Source organism: Nelumbo lutea, chromosome 3, assembly GCF_056320005.1.
Source record: "Nelumbo lutea isolate HS-2025 chromosome 3, American lotus-T2T, whole genome shotgun sequence".
NCBI classification, from domain to species: domain Eukaryota; kingdom Viridiplantae; phylum Streptophyta; class Magnoliopsida; order Proteales; family Nelumbonaceae; genus Nelumbo; species Nelumbo lutea.
In genome coordinates this window covers 81263552-81284591 of record NC_142686.1, presented here as the reverse complement: position 1 = coordinate 81284591, position 21040 = coordinate 81263552, and the positions used below count along the sequence as shown (strand labels likewise).

The window sequence follows — 21040 nt, the reverse complement described above, 5'->3', positions numbered from 1 at the left end:
TCAACACAATGTTTGGATTTTCCCTTCTAAGTAAATCTTTTGATAGCTCTCCTTTTCCTTGCAACCCCAGCCCCCATACATTCCAACTGATTATCTTCATAAAGTTTGCTTAAAACAACCATTTTAACCTACTCTTCCCCTAATTTTTCTTTCTGCTCCTTTCACCCCTTCCACTGAACTCAATATCACCTTCAACATCCGACCCTAAACCCCTGAGTCTATCACCATAGGCTCTTAATGGGCCCAACGCTTACACTAAATGGTTCTTGGATCCAGCCACCTTATGAAAATCCAAGAACTGTGGGCAAATGCAAGATTAGCCCATCAGGTATTACCCTCAATGGTCTTACACTTAACCTCTCAGCCTATAATGATCAAACACTACCCGACAAGAGAAGAACTCCCCCTCAGCTGCAAGGTACAGTGTTGCACTCTCTACTCACATAGATCCCGGGAATTAAAACTTTTTGTAAACATTTTGAAACCATAATATATAAGTATATCTTTATATAAATATATTTTGCAAAACCAAATTTCAAACATATTTGAAATCCACTGCCCGACAGTTTTAGGTTTCCATCAGAGAGAGTGCATTCCCCGATCATTCACTTTGTCCGACAAAGGGGCGGATCCTGTCACTATGATCACCCACTCAGGTGAATTCTCAGACTGTCCCAGCGTACTTAGGTTTTGACCCCCTCTAAGGATCTCACTGATTGGCATAATAAAGACAGCTAGTGCAGTACCATAATCGAGTCTAGAGGTTAGGTGTAACATTCCAATTTTTCCATCTATCTCCAAGGTCCAGGGCAATACTAGAATTTGGTCCGGTTCAGGGTTTTAAGAAAACCCACACTGCATGTACCTCAGGTCTCACCTTGGTAGCTGAGACAAGCCACCCCAACCAACTTGGCGGCACATCAGTGTCAGCCTTGGCAGGATAAATCTCCCAAAGTCTATCCAATGGCTGTGAAGATTATAAACTAACACGAGTTTCATAAGTGTCCAGTTTAAGGGTATTACACAGAAACACACCACAATGACATGAATCAATTATGTATTTTATTCATTTACAATAAATGTCAAAAGATACATCAATCTAATTAGAACTAAGGGTTTTAAGAAAACCCACACTACATGTTCCTCAGGTCTCACCCTACTAAGGCGGATGATGTTAGACAGTTTTGTATGCCCTTAGCTTCAATCAAAATTGATGTACTTTATGAGTTTATTGTAAATGAATAAAAGTACATATTTGATTCATGTTCCCTTGGTATGTTTCTGTGTATTACCCTTAAAATGGACACTTAATGAGACTCGTGTTAGTTTAGAATGTTCATAGCCAGTGGGTCGGTCTGGGGAGACCTATCCTGACAAGGCTGACACTGTGGTGCCACCAAGTCGGTTGGGGTGGCTTGTCTCAGCTACCGGGGTGAGACCCTAGGCACATACAATGTGGGATTAATTGAATCTTTGAACTGGACTAGATTTCTATTATTGCCTTGGACCTTGGATATTGATGGGAAAAACTGGAAAGTTACACCCAACCCCTAGACTCGATTATGATACTGCACTAGGTGTCGGATTAGCAGTTAGGATAGGGTCTTAATTTAGTTAATTAAAGGGGCGAATTCTGAGATTGATTGACAGTTAGGATAGGGTCTTAATCCTATCCACTCAGAGAGTCCAGATCTGAATGTGATTCAGATCTAGAAACCTCCTAATAAGATTAGGATAAAGCTAATCTAATCTGCAGATAAGATAAGGGTTTATCCTTATCATTAGAAGAGAAGGCTGATCCAAATATGATTTGGATAAGCACCTCCTAATGGGATTAGGAGCTGATCTTTACAAGTTAACAAAAGGAAGGAGGGGGAGGCAGCCTTGAGAGAGACCAAAAAACACATCAGATCCTTTTTAGTGCTGAAATCAAGAAGAGAGAATTCTGCACCCTGCGAATACTCTCTTGCTGCCTCCCTGCTCTTGCCGCCCTATTTGCCAGTTCGATCTCCAGCTGTGGGAGAAGTCAAGATTGGATCTTGACATCAGTTCTTTGAGAAAGGATTGAAAAGGGAAGCTGTGCTCACGTTCCATCCTACTGTTTCTTGTGAAGGACAGAGTTCTTGGGAAGAACACTGCTAATTCTGCTCCATCCTACACTGCGCCATCTTCCGTGGGAGCAGTCTTTAGATCCTTCCTTGGGCGTGAACACCTCGTTGGGAGATATTATTTCTCTGTATCAGGTATTATTCTCTCCCATTCCTTTTGGTTCAGATCTGGTTCGGTTTAAGGTTCAAGATTGATCCTTGAAAATATGATTTTCTAAATAGGGAATGTGATTCCCAGTTGAAGGGAGAGAAAAATTTTTGAAGTTTTCTCCTTATTCCACGATCGTTGGGCATCCATGGGATGGATCTCTCATTCCCTTCAGTGGTATCAGAGCCACAGGTTCAAATCTTGAACCATTCTGTTTCAGATCTGAACCTGCGCAATTAGGGAGAAGGCGTTCTACCCAATTTGCACAGATTTGGTTTTGGGAAATTTGTTCCCAAATCAGATGAGAAAATAATCTGAAATTAAATTTAAATAAATCTGATTATTATTTAGAATTGTTCTTTATAATTTTCTTCATTTATGGGCTGTTCGTACAAGAAGAGATCGAATTCTTGGTTTGCGCAGGGAATCTGCGATTTTGCAGTTCTTGATTTATTTTGGGTCTGTAAATAATTTTTTTTTTTATTTTCTAGACTCAATGTATAGGTATTCGATCTGATGTAATTATTAATAGAAATAGGATTTCTATTTATTCTATTTTGGATCGAAGATGGCAGCGTAGAGAAGGAGATTTCGTAGATAAGAGATGCTATTTGCGATTTGCAGTTTGTGAAATTGCATTCTGTGATCTAACCTCTGTTTTGCAGGAAGGATTGTGCGAACAGCCCTGTTTGACTGATTCTTGTTCACAGCCAGTGGGTCGGTCTGGGGAGACCTATCCTGACAAGGCTGACACTGTGGTGCCACCAAGTCGGTTGGGGTGGCTTGTCTTAGCTACCGGGGTGAGACCCTAGGCACATACAGTGTGGGATTTATTAAATCTTTGAACTGGACCAGATTTCCAGTATTGCCCTGGACCTTGGAGATTGATGGGCAAAACTGGAAAGTTACACCCGACCCCTAGACTCGATTATGATACTACACTAGGTGTCAGATCGGGCAGTCTTTGATGTACCAATCAGTGAGATCCTTAGCGCGGGTCAAAACCTGGGTATGTTGGGACAATCCGAGAAATCATCGGAGTGGGTGATCATAGTGACAGGATCAGCCCCTTTGTTGGACAAAGGTAATGATCGGGGATGCACTCTCACTGTTGGAAACCAAGACTGCCGGCAGCCGATTTCAACCGTTGAAATTTGTTTTGCAAAATATATTTTATATGAGATATAAAAGTATATATATTATGGTTTCTAAAATGTTTGCAAAAGGTTTTAATTCCCGCGATCCATATTAGTGGAGAGTGCAACAATGTTCCTTGCAGCCGAGGGAGAGGTCCTCTCTTGTCGGGCAGTGTAAGATCATTATGGGCTGAGAGGTTAAGTGTAAGACCATTGAGGATAATACCTGATGGGATAATCTTGCATCTGCCCACAGTCCCTGGGTGTTACAAGGTGGCTTGGTCCAGGGACCACTTAGGGTAAGTGTTCGGCCCATAGAGCCCATTTGATGGGTTTCAGGGGGTGCACTGTCTTTAACAGTGTATTCGACCAGGCCTTGTAACAAAGGCTGGGCCGAACCCATGTGCCTGATGTGTAGATCAATGCTTGGGTCCCACGCCATACAAGGAAGTCCAACTGGGCAGCAGTTAGGAAGGTTAAGTGAGCACATAAACTTAATGGGCCTAAAGCCCATTTCAAATTGGGCTATTAATTTAGTTAATTAAAGGGGCAAATTCTGAGATGGATTGGCAGTTAGGATAGGGTCTTAATCCTATCCACTCAGAGAGTCCAGATCTGAATGTGATTTAGATCTAGAAACCTCCTAATAAGATTAGGATAAAGCTAATCTAATCTGCAGATAAGATAAGGGTTTATCCTTATCATTAGAAGAGAAGGCTGATCCAAATATGATTTGTATAAGCACCTCCTAATGGGATTAGGAGCTGATGTTTACAAGTTAACAAAAGGAAGGAGGGGGCGGCAGCCTTGAGAGAGACCAAAAAACACATCAGATCCTCTTTAGTGCTGAAATCAAGAAGAGAGAATTCTGCACCCTGCGAATACTCTCTTGCCGCCTCCCTGCTCTTGCCGCCCTGTTTGCTAGTTCGATCTCCAGCTGTGGGAGAAGTCAAGATTGGATCTTGACATCAGTTCTTTGAGAAAGGATTGAAAAGGGAAGCTGTGCTCACGTTCCATCCTGCTGTTTCTTGTGAAGGACAGAGTTCTTGGGAAGAACACTACTGATTCTGCTCCATCCTACACTGCGCCATCTTCAGTGAGAGCAGTTTTTGGATCCTTCCTTGGGCGTGAACACCTCGTTGAGAGATATTACTTCTCCGTATCAGGTATTATTCTCTCCCATTACTTTTGGTTCAGATCTGGTTTAGTTTAAGGTTCAAGATTGATCCTTGAAAATATGATTTTCTAAATAGGGAATGTGATTCCCAGTTGAAGGGAGAGAAAAATTTTTGAAATTTGCCCCTTATTCCGCAATCTTTGGGCGTCAATGGGATGGATCTCTCATTCCCTTCAGTGGTATCAGAGCCACAGGTTCAAATCTTGAACCATTCTGTTTCAGATCTGAACCTGCGCAATTAGGGAGAAGGCGTTCTACCCAATTTGCGCAGATTTGGTTTTGGGAAATTTGTTCCCAAATCAGATGGGCAAATAATCTTAAATTATATTTAAATAAATCTGATTATTATTTAGAATTGTTCTTTATAATTTTCTTGATTTATGGGCTGTTCGTACAATAGGAGATCGAATTCTTGGTTTGCACAGGGAATCTGTGATTTTGCAGTTCTTGATTTATTTTGGGTCTGTAAATAATTTTTTTTTTTCTAGACTCAATGTATAGGTATTCGATCTGATGTAATTATTAATAGAAATAGGATTTCTATTTATTCTTTTTTGGATCGAAGATGGCAGCGCAGAGAAGGAGATTTCGCAGATAAGAGAAATGCTATCTGCGATTTGCAGTTTGTGAAACTGCATTCTGTGATCTAACCTCTGTTTTGCAGGAAGGATTGTGCGAATAGCCCTGTTTGACTGATTCTTGTTTTTCCTTTTATCAGTATTTAATTTCAGATTATTTTCTTGAATTAAGGATTTAATTAAAAATCAAACACTAGACCCATTCGAACCAAGATTGATTCAAAACTGTTTGGACCAATTCTAGGGTTTAATCAAGGCAAAATGTCAGCCCTAATTTCCCACTAATGGGCCTAAGGATTGATATTTAATTAAATGGTTAATTCGGCCCAGCCTGTAAAGGCCCAGTTTTAAATAGTTAAAACTGCAAAAGCCCATTTCAAAGGATAAAGCTATATGGGCCGAACTGGGTAACCCTAATTCAGCCCATATACCTAGATAATATTAATGGTTAATATTATGGAATTTTAACGGGCTTCCAACGGGCCTTATAGATAATTAATTGATTGGATCAATTTATCCCTACATGTGATGTATGGATGTGTGTTGTGCTGCGTACATGGGCCATAAGTACTTGGCCCATGCTCATTCGACAGTGGCTCTTGCGCACACCATGGCTGAATGCACATCATTGCCATGGTGTCCCTTTTGGTCATTGGATGACTTCCCTCAGTGGTGGGCCCCACACCTCATCAAGAGGTTGCGTGCGGAACCCTAGCCGATTTAAGGCCCACCGAAATCTGGCTTTATGAAAGTCAGTGGGAGCCACTTTGGTTTGACCTAAATCAAACTAGGGCGTAATTTTGTTCCCTCCAGCTAATATGAGTGTGTGTGATAGGGAGATTCATATGATGAACTCTCTAAAGGCCTTCCATCATTAGCATGAGGATGTGTCCTTCAGTAATGAGGAAATGCACCAGAAAATGGGCTATCCATTTGCTGTTGGGCTTGTCTGAGTGTTTCATAAGATGATAGGGGCGTCATAGACCGATGTGGGAGGGGCTTCACCAGAAAATGGGAACTCTCTCACGGTACCTTGGCGTTCACGAATATGATGGGTAAGCACTCACTGGACAGAAAGGTTTACCTGAAAATGGCTCTGAACCTTGTCTGGCAGAGGCCAAAGGGAAAACTCATATGATGAGTGGATGTGATCCTTCACAGAAAGGTGGTGGGGTTATGCAGCTGAAACAGTTGGCTCCATGCACCCTATGTGATTTCCCACATTTCCAAAGATAACCCGTAGTCTCCGTCACTGAGAGAGGAGGGAAATCTCAGAAATGAATAAATGGAAATGGATCATAGATTAAAATCCATATCTATGAAATGAACATGAATCAAATTAGGTTGTGGACTGATGTTTGCTCTTTTATCAAAAAATGGCAAACGGATCTTTTGCAAAACTACTTGATGACAACAAGTTGAAGGGCCCAAACTATGCTGATTGGTACAGGAACCTTATGCTGGTCCTAGCTTCTGAAAAGCTAGACAAAGTGGCAAAGAATCCTGCCCCAGAGCGTCCGGGTGATAGGGCTTCTGAGGCCCGAAGGAGAGACTATCAAGAATGGGAGGAGAAAAACTCCCTTGCCCGGTGTTACATCATTGCCTCAGACAACCCGATACAGAGGCAGTTCAATCAGATCAAACTTGCCAAAGACATATTGGACAGTCTCAGGACAATGTATGAAGAGCAGAATCTTTCTACTCGACAAAAGGTCTTGAAACAGTTCATGACCGCACAAATGTCCAAGGATCAACAAGTTCACGACCATTGTCTTCGGATGATGGGGTACATCAACGAACTGGAGGCTCTTGGATCTGGGCTGGACCTTGCTACTCAGATAGATGCTATCCTTAACTCTTTGCCTCCTTCCTTTAATCCATTCATCATGAACTATAACATGAACAAGCTGAATGTCAGCTTACAAGAGCTTAGCAATATGTTGCAAAGAGCTGAGGAACTGATTAGAAAGGATGAGCCTGTAGCCATGCTTGTTGAAACTGGCAAGACAGGCAAGAGAAAGAGGAAGGCAAAGAAGCCTTAGAAGAAAGCCACTAAGAGCAAGAAGCAGAAGAAAGACAAAGCATCGGATGCCTGTCACTTCTGCAAGAAGACCGGCCATTGGAAAAGGAATTGTCTTGCCTACCTGGAATCCAAGAAAGGTAACTTCGAAACTTGTGTTATAGAAACCAATTTGTTGGTAGCTTCTGCTTCCTGGTGTATTGACTCCAGGGCTTCGACTCATGCTTGTAACTCACTGTAGGGGTTCAAGGTAAGCAGAAGGCTGAGTGAAGGAGAAGTCACACTCTTCTTGGGGACTACTGCAACTGTTGCAGCCGCGGCCATAGGAACCGTGGAATTAATTTTTAGAGAAGGAATAATTGTACTGAAAGACTGTCTTTATGTACAAAATTTAAGGAGAAATTTGATTTCTGTCTCAAAACTGTGTGTAGATGGTTATTCTGTCTTCTTTAGTAATACGATTATTGTTAAAAGAAACAACAGATTCATTGCATACGGGGAACTGGAGAACGGTCTCTATGTTCTACATCCTTCTCTAGAAACTAACATAACCGAAACTACGTTGGCTGAAATCCCTAAGAAGAGAGCTCGTGATACAGTTAATCCCACATGTCTGTGGCATTATCGACTTGGCCACATCGGTGTTGACCGAATCACAAGGTTGGAAAAGGATGGTCCTTTGGATTTTCTAACTATAGAAGATCTTCCCACTTGTGAGCCTTGCCTACAAGGCAAGATGACGAAACGGCCATTTAACGGTAAGCCTGAAAGATCTACGGGCACACTTGACCTAATACATACTGATGTATGTGGTCCCCTGAGTGTTAGGACACGAAATCAACACGTGTATTTCATCACCTTCACAGATGATTTTTCACGATACGGTTACGAGTACCTAATGAGACACAAGTTTGAATCCTTTGAAAATTTCATAGAGTTTAGACAAGAGGTCGAGAAACAGTTAGGGAGAGAAATTAAGGCCCTTTGATCAGATCGAGGTGGCGAGTATCTCTCTGACGAATTCAGGGACTACTTAAAGAACAATGGGATAGTATCACAATTAGCTCCTCCTGCTACACCACAACTTAATGGTGTTTTGGAGAGGAGGAATAGTCTGGTCACTTCTCATACACTCAGAGTTACCCACATCCTTTTGGGGTTACGCATTAGAGACTACGATTTATGTGCTGAATCGGGTTCCAACCAAATCGGTTCCGAATACTCCATATGAACTTTGGACCGGAAAGAAACCAAGTGTCAGACACTTGAAGATTTGGGGTTGTCCAGCACACGTTAAGAGAACGAGTGCAGACAAGTTGGAATCCAAGACCAGCCGTTGCCTATTTGTAGGCTACCCAAAAGGCTCTGTAGGTTACCTATTCTATGACCCAAGTGAGCAGAAAGTGTACTGCAGTCGTAATGCGCAATTCTTGGAAACTGACTATATCCTGGACACCAATCGTCAGGAAGTTGTTCTTGATGAGGAGAGCTCAGGAGCAGTGGGAGATGTCCCACAAGTTCCAGGTAGTGACCAACCTAGAAGATCCGCTGGGGTATCCAGGCCACCAATCCGTTATGGTTATGACCAGGATAGTTACCTGGTGGAAACCTTGACTAGTGAGGAGGATCCCGTGACTTACACGGAAGCTATGTTGGACATAGATTCCTAGAAGTGGGTGGAGGCCATGAGAGCAGAGATGGACTCAATGGAGACCAATGGAGTCTGGACTCTAGTAGATCCGCCCTCCGGGGTAAAAGCAATCGGTTGCAAATGGATTTACAAGAGGAAGAAGGGCCCCGATGGTAAGGTTGAGACCTTCAAGGCTCGTCTGGTGGCGAAAGGGTACACTCAGAAAGAGGGCATCGATTATGAGGAAACCTTTTCGCCTGTGGCCATGCTTAAATCCATTAAGATCCTGCTAGCTGTAGCACCATACCATGATTATGAGATTTGGCAAATGGATGTCAAAACTGCATTCCTGAAAGGAGATCTTACTGAAGATAACTATATGCAGCAGCCGCAAGGCTTCATTGCTGCAGGTCAGGAAAACATGGTATGTAAACTTAATAGATCCATTTATGGACTTAAGCAAGCTTCTAGAAGTTGGAACATCCGTTTTGACTCTGCCGTCAAATCGTTTGACTTCGAGCAGAATCCGGATGAACCCTGTGTCTACAGGAAGTACAGTGGAGATAAGGTTACCTTCTTGTTTCTGTATGTAGATGACATTCTACTCATTGGGAATGATGTAGGTATGTTAACTACGGTGAAAGTATGGTTATCACAGCAATTCTCCATGAAAGATCTTGGAGAAGCCTCCTATATACTGGGTCTTCGACTCTATAGAGATAGATCGAAGCGGATAATAGGATTATCCCAATCTGCCTACATTGACAAAATAGTCAAAAGATACAACATGGAAAATTCCAAGAAAGGAAATGTTCCTTTCAGGCACGGAGTCACTCTCTCCAAGAAGATGTCTCCCAAGACTTCTGAGGAGATTGATGGCATGAAAGACGTTCCCTATGCCTCTGCCGTAGAGAGCATCATGTATGCCATGCTGTGCACTTGTCTTGACATGAGCTCAGGCAGTGAGTGTAGTAAGCAGATTTCAGGCCAACCTAGGGCTGGAGCATTGGACTGCTGTGATAAACATACTTAAGTACCTTCGAAGGACAAAAGAGTTTTGTTTTGTATTCGGCGGTAGCTTACTACAGATCCAAGGGTATACAAATGCCGATTTCCAGTCAGACCCAGATCATAGTGACAGGATCAGCCCCTTTGTCGGACAAAGGTAATGATCGGGGATGCACTCTCACTGTTGGAAACCAAGACTGCTGGCAGCCGATTTCAACCACTGAAATTTGTTTTGCAAAATATATTTTATATGAGATATAAAAGTATATATATTATGGTTTCTAAAATGTTTGCAAAAGGTTTTAATTCCTGGGATCCATATAAGTGGAGAGTGCAACACTGTTCCTTGCAGCCGAGGGAGAGGTCCTCTCTTGTCGGGCAGTGTAAGATCATTATGGGCTGAGAGGTTAAGTGTAAGACCATTGAGGATAATACTTGATGGGCTAATCTTGCATCTGCCCACAGTCCCTGGGTCTTACAAGGTGGCTTGGCCCAGGGACCACTTAGGGTAAGTGTTGGGCCCATAGAGCCCATTTGATGGGTTTTAGGGGGTGCACTGTCTTTAACAGTGTATTCGACCAGGCCTTGTAACAAAGGCTGGGCCGAACCCATGTGGCTAATGTGTAGATCAATGTTTGGGTCCCACGCCATACAAGGAAGCCCAACTGGGCAGCAGTTAGGAAGGTTAAGTGAGCAAATAAGCTTAATGGGCCTAAAGCCCATTTCGAACTGGGCTATTAATTTAGTTAATTAAAGGGGTGAATTCTGAGATGGATTAGCAGTTAGGATAGGGTCTTAATCCTATCCACTCAGAGAGTCCAGATCTGAATCACATTCAGATCTAGAAACCTCCTAATAAGATTAGGATAAAGCTAATCTAATCTGCAGATAAGATAAGGGTTTATCCTTATCATTAGAAGAGAAGGCTGATCCAAATATGATTTGGATAAGCACCTCCTAATGGGATTAGGAGCTGATCTTTTCAAGTTAACAAAAGGAAGGAGGGGGCGGCAGCCTTGAGAGAGACCAAAAAACACATCAGATCCTCTTTAGTGCTGAAATCAAGAAGAGAGAATTCTGCACCCTGCGAATACTCTCTTGCCGCCTCCCTGCTCTTGCCACCCTGTTTGCCAGTTCGATCTCCAGCTGTGGGAGAAGTCAAGATTGGATCTTGACATCAGTTCTTTGAGAAAGGATTGAAAAGGGAAGCTGTGCTCACGTTCCATCCTGCTGTTTCTTGTGAAGGACAGAGTTCTTGGGAAGAACACTGCTGATTCTGCTCCATCCTACACTGCGCCATTTTCAGTGGGAGCAGTCTTTGGATCTTTCCTTGGGCGTGAACACCTTCATTGGGAGATATTACTTCTCCGTATCAGGTATTATTCTCTCCCATTCCTTTTGGTTCAGATCTGGTTCAGCTTAAGGTTCAAGATTGATCATTGAAAATATGATTTTCTAAATAAGGAATGTGATTCCCAGTTGAAGGGAGAGAAAAATTTTTGAAATTCGCCCCTTATTCCGCAATCTTTGGGCGTCCATGGGATGGATCTCTCATTCCCTTCAGATGACTCAAAAGACATAAAAATAGAAAGTATTAATAGCCCATAAAGGAGGCAGACTATAGCTGAAATAAAACTAATGAATAAAGATAGAAAACTAAGGCCCACTTGACCCAATCTCTCTACACTCCCCATTAAGCTAAGCATTGATGTCAATCATGCCCAGCTTGTTTGCATAGAGTTGTTGCTTCACCTTAGGAAATTCCTTAGTCAGAATATCTTCTAGTTGATCCTCTAAAGTAATGAAAGGAAGAAATGCTTCCCCTGAAGCCATTTTCTCCCGTACGAAGTGCCTAACTACATCAATGTTCTTAGTTCTGTCAAGCTGAAGCAGGTTATGAGTAATGTTAGTAGGAACCTGATTATCACAATTCAACATCAAGGGACTATTATAAGCAATACCTCATTTCCTTTAGGAGAGATCTGAGCCATAACAACTCTGAAACCCCATGGGCCATAGCCCTATACTCTACCTTAGCTGAAGATCAAGCTACCACTGACTACTTCTTTTGATTTTTTTTTATTGGAAATGATAACTTCATTAATATAACTTAAGAATAACTTTTCAGCTTTAAGTACAACTGTCAACTCCTAAGTAGGTGTTGAGCCCCCAGTAGTCTTTCTTATAAAACTGCCCAGAACATTCTCTCCCTCATAGTCCCTTGTTTAGCCAATGTGTCAGCTAAGCCATTAGTTGATCTCCTTGTCCACTTGAAGCATGCACCGATCTCCCTTGTTAGTAAAAAGATATCATTAATAATTCATAAATTTAGTAGACATTAAAGCATTTCCAAACTCAAATTAGTACCACATGCTGCTTCTTACTTCTCTAGGAGACAATATTTCCAGATACTATAGCACAATAACCTAATAAAAAAATTGTCAGTGTTCCATAAGGTTGCTATTCTCCTAATGCCCACCATGAAGGTTCACTAATCCAACTTACGTTCCTAGTTGGCCAAATAATTCTCACTCTATCCTCTCCGTCGTTGGCATTTATCTCCTAAATTGTAAGAATATCGAGCATTGCCCTCCTTAGTGCATCTTTCACTATTCTTCTCTCCCTAGCACTCCCTAAGCCTCTAAGATTCAAACTCACCATTCTTATTACTGACATCCTGAACCAAAACCACTTTGACACCACTAGCACCCACTACCACTCAGGCATCCCCCTTTCTTCTACTTTTTCTACCTTATTTTTAATCCATATCTACCATGCATGTACCTAAATCAATAGAATGTACCACTTAACAATAAAAGTCTAAGATGATATATTCAAGTTTGACTTGAAAGTCAAATAATTCAAATATAATGACTATTTATCCTACATGTGATGGAAAATAAACTCAATATATGGTCTTAAATATCATAAATAACTCAATTTCTAGTAAGGTCCTTAAAACAAGTCACCCTTGACATAACTAAATATTTAACAAAATAAAATGACAAAGTAGGGAACTGATTTTTAATTGAATTGATTTGAATTGCATGAATCATATAAATCATAAGATTTATGATTCAAATTGTAAGGATTCAAACAAAAATCGTAAGATTTTTGCAAAAAAGGATTTGGACACAAGATTCAAATCAAAGCCCTTGGGATTCATGATTCAATTCGTGAATCATATCATAAATCGTAAGATTTTAACAACATTGGATATCATACAGCCTTTCCACCTTACTCTTCTTCTTTTTTCCTTGTTTGGTTTCTAATCCCTCTCCTTTCCTGGCATACACCTTCAGATTTTGTGCTTCCCTAACTTACAGACCCATTTTGTTCAAAAAATCCTTTTCTTACTCTTGAATAATTATTGTTGTATTATTTTCTGTTTCTTGCCCCTGTAGTAGTTTTATGTGGAATGTCACCCTCTAAAGAAGAAGAATAGTGCCCTGGTTCCTTTGCTACTAATTCCTTAATGTACACTTAAATCATCTCCCAAATTCCTTAAAGTACACTACCTTCCCCCTTCTATCTTCTTGTGTCCTAATGTAAAACCCCCAGACCTACATATTTCACTTGCACCAACTCATGCTTGAAGGTATGGCCAAATAGGATGGGATTTATGGTCGGTTCAATCCAGCACAGGAAGCTAGTACAAGTCAGAGAATAGTTGTCAAGGCAAGCGTCTAGGCAATGCCAAGGCGACAAGGCACCCTCAGACACTTGCCTTGCCTAATCACCAAACAGTTTTGTATATTGTGTTGTAAAATACTTTTATATTCTTAATTTTTTGAGGTTATAATTATAAAATAGACATTATTAAACTAAAATATTCATTATGTGTGTTTATATACTAATTTTTTTCTTATCTGTTAGGTTTTAATCAACGCAAACATTGCTAACTGCTTTGTTTAACCCTCAAGGACTTCTTCCACCTTTTCCTTTCTTCTTTTCCTATAACAAAAATAGGGGTTCAGACCATATATTTTTTTATTTTCTTTTCTTTCTTCTTTTTATTCTAATGAATATGTTGATTTCCTATACTTTAACAGATAACATGAAGTTTATACTTTTCTTATGAAAATTATGGATAGCTATTAAGGAAATATGGTTATGGAACCTAGGGAACTACCCTAGGAATATGCTTTTTACTTAGAAAAAAAAATCAATTGCCTAAGCGATGGCTAGGCGCCCACCTAGGCAACTAGGCACCCCCCGTCACCTAGCCTCGCCTTGGCGCCTTGAAAACTATGACTCAAAGGTGTGTGTAGACTGTGAAATCTATCCGTAGGGCTATTTTTATACTCTTACTTTTCTTTGTTGTATAACTATTATTTGTACTCTCTCTCTTTTGTATATTAAGGGCAGATCTGTCCTTTTACCTTTTAATATAAATATATCTTTTAGGGTGTCGACATAGTTGTCAAGGCGACGCCTAGGTGACAAGGTACTCTTTGAGGCTCGCCTCGCCCAATCACCTAAAAGTTTTCTATTTCCTACCATAAAATACTTTTATATTCATTCTTTTTTGAGATTATAATTATAAAATAGACATTATTAAAGTAAAATAATCATTTTGTGTGTTTGTATAGTAATTTCTTTTTATTTCTTTTCTTATTTATTACGGTTTAATCAACACAAACATTGCTAAATGCTGTATTGAACCCTCAAAGACTTAAAAACCTGAACCAATAAGTAAGGAAGAACTAAAAATTTTATCTAATCAGCACATTTTCCTCTTCCATATATTCTCCTTCTACTTCTTCTTCTTGTTCTTCTTCGTCTACTACTACTACTACTACCAATACTTTTTATTTTCTTCTTTTCCTATAACAAAAATAAGGGTTCAGCCCCTATATTTTTTGAATTTTATCTTCCTTCTTCCTTTTCTTCTCATGAATATGTTGATTTTCTATACTTTAATATGAAATTTATACTTTTCTTATGAAAACCATGAATAGTTATTAAAGAAATATGGTTATGGTACCTAGGGCACTACCTAGGATCCTAGGCGACTAGGCGCCCCCCAGTCGCCTAGCCTCGCCTTAGCGCCTTGAAAACTTTGGGTGTCGATTGACAAAACGTGTCACACCCACCATTCAGTTGTGTTCTCTTCTCTCTCTCTCTCTCTCTCTCTCTCTCTCTCTCTCTTTCTGACTTTCAATCCGACTCTGACATGGTATCAAAGCAGGTCACAACCTGAACTTCACATAACATCCCGGCTACTACTGGTTCAAGAACTCCCTAACAGTACTTGGAAGTTCTTGAGTGCCTTTTTAATCCTCTTCCTAGATCGGCTACAGATCTGAACTTTACAGATCTATTTCCTGGACTGCTGCACCATCAGATTCACCTTTCTTCTCAGATCTCCCTATAGACACATCGGATCAGCCTGAAATTTTAGAAATTTTAGATCTGGTGTCACCCAGAGCAGATCTACTGAATCCCTTTGGTTTGGCTTGGATCGGTTTTGTCTTTGAGGGGTTTTGATCCACTCTTCAGTTTGGTAGAACTATACAGTTGCCGTTTTTGGACATCAGCAGAAAGGTATTCTCCTTTTATTTCTCTAGTTTGAATTTTTTTGGCTTCTGGAAGTGTGTGTTGTTGCCTTTTGTCTTCCAATGGCATTAGAAAGGATGGAGGTTCTTCCTATTAAGTTCAACGGTACAAACTACGCATTATGGAAGTTCAACTTTCAATTCCATGTCGAAGCTAAGGGTCTTTGGGGATACCTAGATGGATCTGTATCTAAACCTGATGACTCCAACATTAAGGGACTTAATCAATGGAAGATCAAAAACGTAAAAATTGTCATGGATTCTAGGCTCAGTCGAAACTGATATTGCTATCCCTATGAGAGGGTACATGACAACCTATGAGATGTATCAATATCTTGAGAAAGTTTATCAACAATCGAATACCTCTAGACAGTATCAGATAGAGGTTGACATTTTCGCATACTATCAGGGAGATAGAAAGGTCTAGGAATATTATGCCGAATTCATCAACCTTTGGACAGAATATGAGTTAGTTCAAATGGGAGAGGATCCTTCAGACTGTTGTGTTAAATACATGAAGGAACACTTTAACAGGAGAAAAATTATGCATTTCCTAATGCATCTAAGGCCAGAGTTTGAAGTTGTCTAATCTAATATCCTAAGCCGAGGAACACTTCCTGACTTAGATACTATCCTTAGGGAGATTTTGAGAGCAAACCAGATTGATTACACTGGCTGCACTAGATGGAAGGAAGGATTCCGACATTGATGTTGTCTTCCTAGCAACTAAACCAAAAGGGAAGAAGGATTTTTTTAATATATAGTGTTATAAATGTAAGGAGTATGGGCACGTTGTCTCCCATTGTAAGAAGAAAAACACATGCACCTATTGCAAGCAAGTCGGCCACATTATCACTGAATGTCCTACCCAGCCTCAAAAAGGTAGTAGATCGAATCAGTAGAAAGGGAACTACAAGGCCAATCAGACTACTATAGATGGTTCAGATGCCTCCTCCTCTATCATTTTTGTAGCTGGTCAAAACAACACCTCTAGCGGCATGTTTGGAGAACGGATTCGATAGCTCATGTCCTCAGTCATCTCCTCAGCATTCTCTGCTATTGGTCTGTATGGTAAGTCACCGACCTATTGCCCTTCACCAAACCACCTCTAGTATATTGACTCAGGAGCCTCTAACCACATGATAGGAGCCACTCTCGGTCAATATCCCAAACCCCATATTCCCAATAGATATATTATCACTGCAAGTGGTGAAAAACTTGACATACTTGGTTGTGATGATTTGTATTTATCTACCTCTAAATCATCTCCATTTCATTTATCTAAAACTTTATTTGTACCCAAGCTTACCACCAATTTGATTTTTGTTGGCCAACTTGTAGAGGAAGGTAACAATGTCTCATTTACTTCTAATGGTTGTTTGATACAGGACCGATAAACTAGGGGGGAGGTGAATGGAAAGGGGCGTAGACTGGGAAGACTATTCACCTTGGAATTTGAGAAGAATAAGACTACTCCTGCTTCTACTTCGTGTTTGCTTTCTACTACTTCTAGCTCTAGATCTTTTAATTGTAATAATGATTGGAATTTTGTGGCATAAATGCCTTGGCCATCCATTTTCTAAGAAATTTGATCAGTTATTTGCTTCTAGTAGTTTACCTGTTTCTACTGTTTCCTTTAAGAATGTGAATAAAGATTCAATCACTTGTGGTTTATGTAAGAGTCATACTTTACCCTTCCCTTCTCATTCTGAGCATGCAACAGTTTCTTTTTATTTAATACATAGTGATGTCTAGTCGTCTCCAGTTGTCTCATGGTTGGGATATAAGTACTTTGTAACCTTTATTGATGACTACACTCATTTCACTTGGGCTTATTTTCTTCGAAAGAAATCTGAAGTGTACACTGTATTTATAATCACTCACACCTACATTAGTACCCAATTTGATGCTCGAATCTGTGTGGTACGATCGGATTCAGAGGGAGAGTATATTGATGGGGATTTCCAAAGTTACTTAAAACAACATGGAATTCAACCCCAAAATCCTGTCCAGGCACCCCACAACAAAACAAGGTAGCAAAAAGGAAGAATGGGCACATCTTGAGTGTAATCAGAACTCTTCTATAGGATTCTCATGTACCTTCTTGGTTTTGAGTGGAGGCGCCAGCACTGTTGTGTATCTCATAAATCGTCTTCCATCATCTGTTTTGAATAACTCTTCCTTTTCAATCTCTTTTTCACAAACCCCCAAACTTGTCCATGCTTAGGGTCTTTGGTTGTGCTTGTTTATCCACCGCCCACCTCATTAACACACAAAGTTAACTACACAAGCAGCTTTGTGTGCCTTTATGGGGTATAGTTCTGAACATAAAGGGTTCCTTTGCTATGATCCTTCAATTCGCTGTCTTAGAATCTCTCATAATGTAGTTTTTCTTGAAAGTGTCCTTTTTTGAACATATTGTAAAATTCCTAGCTCCTATTTCCTTGTTGCAAAGTTTTGATCCTACAGGTGCCTCATATATTCCATTCTCTCCTCCGCAACAACTTCAAACCTACTTCAGGAAGCAACGACCTTCTTCAATCTCCATCCCCCCCCCTTTGCTCTGCCTCCAGTTGCTGATTTGATCACTCCAGTTGCCTCAATAAGTGTACCTGAACCTCCTCTTGAACCCACTGCTCCCACTTTACGCCGTTCCTCTAGAATTTCTCACCCACCTAACCGTTATGGTTTTTCACCAGACCATAGCTCCTTTTCCGCTATTTTATCTACAATAGACATTCCCAGATCATACCGGCAGGTTGTAGCGTATCCACACTGGAAAGATGCCATGGACTCTAAGATTCGAGCCCTTCTTGAGAATGACACCTAGGACCTTATCAAAGCTCCATCTGAGACATCTCTTATAGGAAGTAGATGGGTCTAATTTGTGAAACTAAAATCTAATGGAAGCCTAGACAGATACAAAGCTAGGCTGGTTGCATAAGGCTACGGACAGGAGTATGGAATAAACTATGAGGAGACCTTTGCTCCTACAACTAAAGCCTAAAATGACCACTATACGACTTCTAATGGTTGTATCTGCATACAAACAGTGGACAATTCATCAGATGGATGCCAAGAATGCTTTTCTACATGAGGAGTTGAAAGAGACAATCTATATGAAGCACCCTCCAGGATATTGTACAGACCCACAACTTGTTTTCCGTCTGAAGAAGTCACTTTATAGACTGAAGCAAGCACCTAGGACTTGGTTTGAGAAGTTCAGATCCGTCATCATTGATGTTGGCTTTATCCAGAGTTCTTCCGATTACTCCTTATTCATCTTAAGGTGGAAGCAGGGAGTAACAATATTGCTCCTCTATGCTGATGATATACTCATTACAAGGGATGACATAGAAGGGATAGCTAGGCTACAACAGTTACTCAGTGAGTCCTTTAAGATGAAGGACCTAGGGCCTTTGACATACTTCTTGGGACTTGAAGTGAACAAAAACTCTTGGGGCTATTTTGTTAATCAACAAAAGTATGAGATTGATCTTGTTAAACTAGCAAATCTTAATGACTCTAAGATTGTGGACACCCCACTAGAACTTAACCTAAAACTCAGCAAAGATGATGATTCTCTTCTAGAAGATCCTACCCTTTATCATCAGCTGGGCAGTTTAATCTATCTCACCATGACTCGGCCAGATATATCTTATGCAGTTCAGATAGTATGCCAGTTCATGTCTTCCCCAAGGCAACCACATTTATCTGTGGTTCATCGGATCATTAGATATGTGCGAGACACCTATCACACGGGATATTCCTCTCCTCATCCCCTATTAATGTTGTGGCCTATGCGGATGCTGATTGGGCTAGATGCCCTGACACCCAACGGTCCACTATTGGTTGTTGTGTTTTCTTAAGCAATTCTCTTATCTCATGGAAGTGCAAAAGCCACTGTGTCCAAATCTTCCACTGAAGATGAATATAGAGGGCTATGTCTTCCATGTGTAGTGAGATCATATGGCTTTGAGCCCCTCTATTTGAAATACTTAATGAGCCATCATCGGCTGTCACTCTCCATGCAAACAATGTTAGTGCAATTAAAATTGCTTCCAACCCCGTCTTCCACGAGCACACCAAACACATAGAAGTTGATTGCCACTTCATCTACGATCTCCTTCTTAAGGGTACCATATCTCTTCCTCATGTCTCCTCTGGGCTCCAACTAGCAAACCTATTGACTAAAGCAATGACTCGGGCTCGACATCTACTTCTCATGGACAAACTGATGCTTATTCCTAGTCATCAGTTTGAGGGGGAGTGTAGAGACTGTGAAATCCAGCCACAGGGCTATTTCTGTACTTTTACTCTTCTTTGTTGTATAACTATCATTTGTATTCTCTTTTGTATATTAAGGGCAGATCTGTCCTTTTACCTTTTAATATAAATATATCTTTTAGGGTGTTGACTGACACAATGTGTCACACCCACCATTCGGCTGTGTTCTCTCTCTCTCTCTCTCTGACTTTCGATCTGACTCTGACAAGGTGAACTACCTCCGCTAAAGAAAGAAGATAAAAGACAAAGCTTTTAAAAGGAGAGAGGGGTTACAAAATGTAGTCAGGAGGACCTGCACCACATCAAAACCAGTTGTTGGTGGCAAACCATGAGGAGATTAACTGGCACTGACCATTTTGTTGACACAGCCTACTTGAAAGCTTGATAGCTCGCTTACAATTTTGTAAAAAGATTAATAAAGGAATTCTAATATTCTATTATATCAAAGATTATTATATTGGGTTTTTGCATCAAGGAAGGTTTACTCATCTTTTATTTAAATGTCAAAATATTAAACTATTTACCAAGGAACAAGTTTCCCATTTCTTTCATTACAAATTTGCAATCTCCTGCTCCTTATTTATGCAGTAGACTAGGTCCTTTATTTCTCTCTTATGAAACAATCCGTGTCTATTTATTGTTTCTTCTAAAGATTTGAAGTTATCCTACTGGGGGTAGTTTCCAAGTCAAACTTGCTATCTTCAGGGAAGAGAAGAAGCGAAAAAGATTCAAACTTCAATATGCACTTCTATACAAATATAAAAAATAAAATTCTATCAATTATATCAACAAAAGAGAAGTGTAGTAAACTCTAATCTTATCAGAATAGTGGCAGACAAATAGAAAGCTTAACAGAAATAAAAGGTTACCTCCCATATGATTGCTGAGTAATCATTGCTTGATGAAGCTAGGTACTTCCCATTGTGTGAAAACTGCAAAAACCAGACTTCATCTTGGTGTTCTTGTAATACCTGCTCCATCGGGAGAAGCAAGAAAAACTCAAGCCTATTCTTCTAAATGAAAAATAGGATCGAAAAAAAAAATAGCCAAGAGAATATACAGTTGGTTTGAGGTTAATGAGACATAAATTATAGAAACAACATGATTATTAGAGCTGGCATTGAATAAATCCTACTAGAATCCTCCATGAATCATCCATCTGATAAATATTGCACAAAAGGAGAACATAAAAGGAGCAAAGTGTATATTATGATTCAACATTTCTTTATCAGTAACAAGGTGTATTTTGATACAGTTTTTCATGTAAAAAATCAGCAAATGGTCAGAAAAGGGGGGAAATAGATAAATATTAAGTAGAACACCATCTAGAAACTGAAGTTTACTCATCAGAAAACCTTTTAATGATGATTCAGCACTTTTGAAAGCTTTG

The 21040-nt window shown here is 40.2% G+C and overlaps 1 pseudogene; it reads right to left on the bottom strand.

Moving 5' to 3' along the window:
* The window catches only part of LOC148865965 (WD repeat-containing protein 26 homolog), a 117624-nt pseudogene that overhangs the window by 18886 nt on the left and 77698 nt on the right, over positions 1-21040 (bottom strand).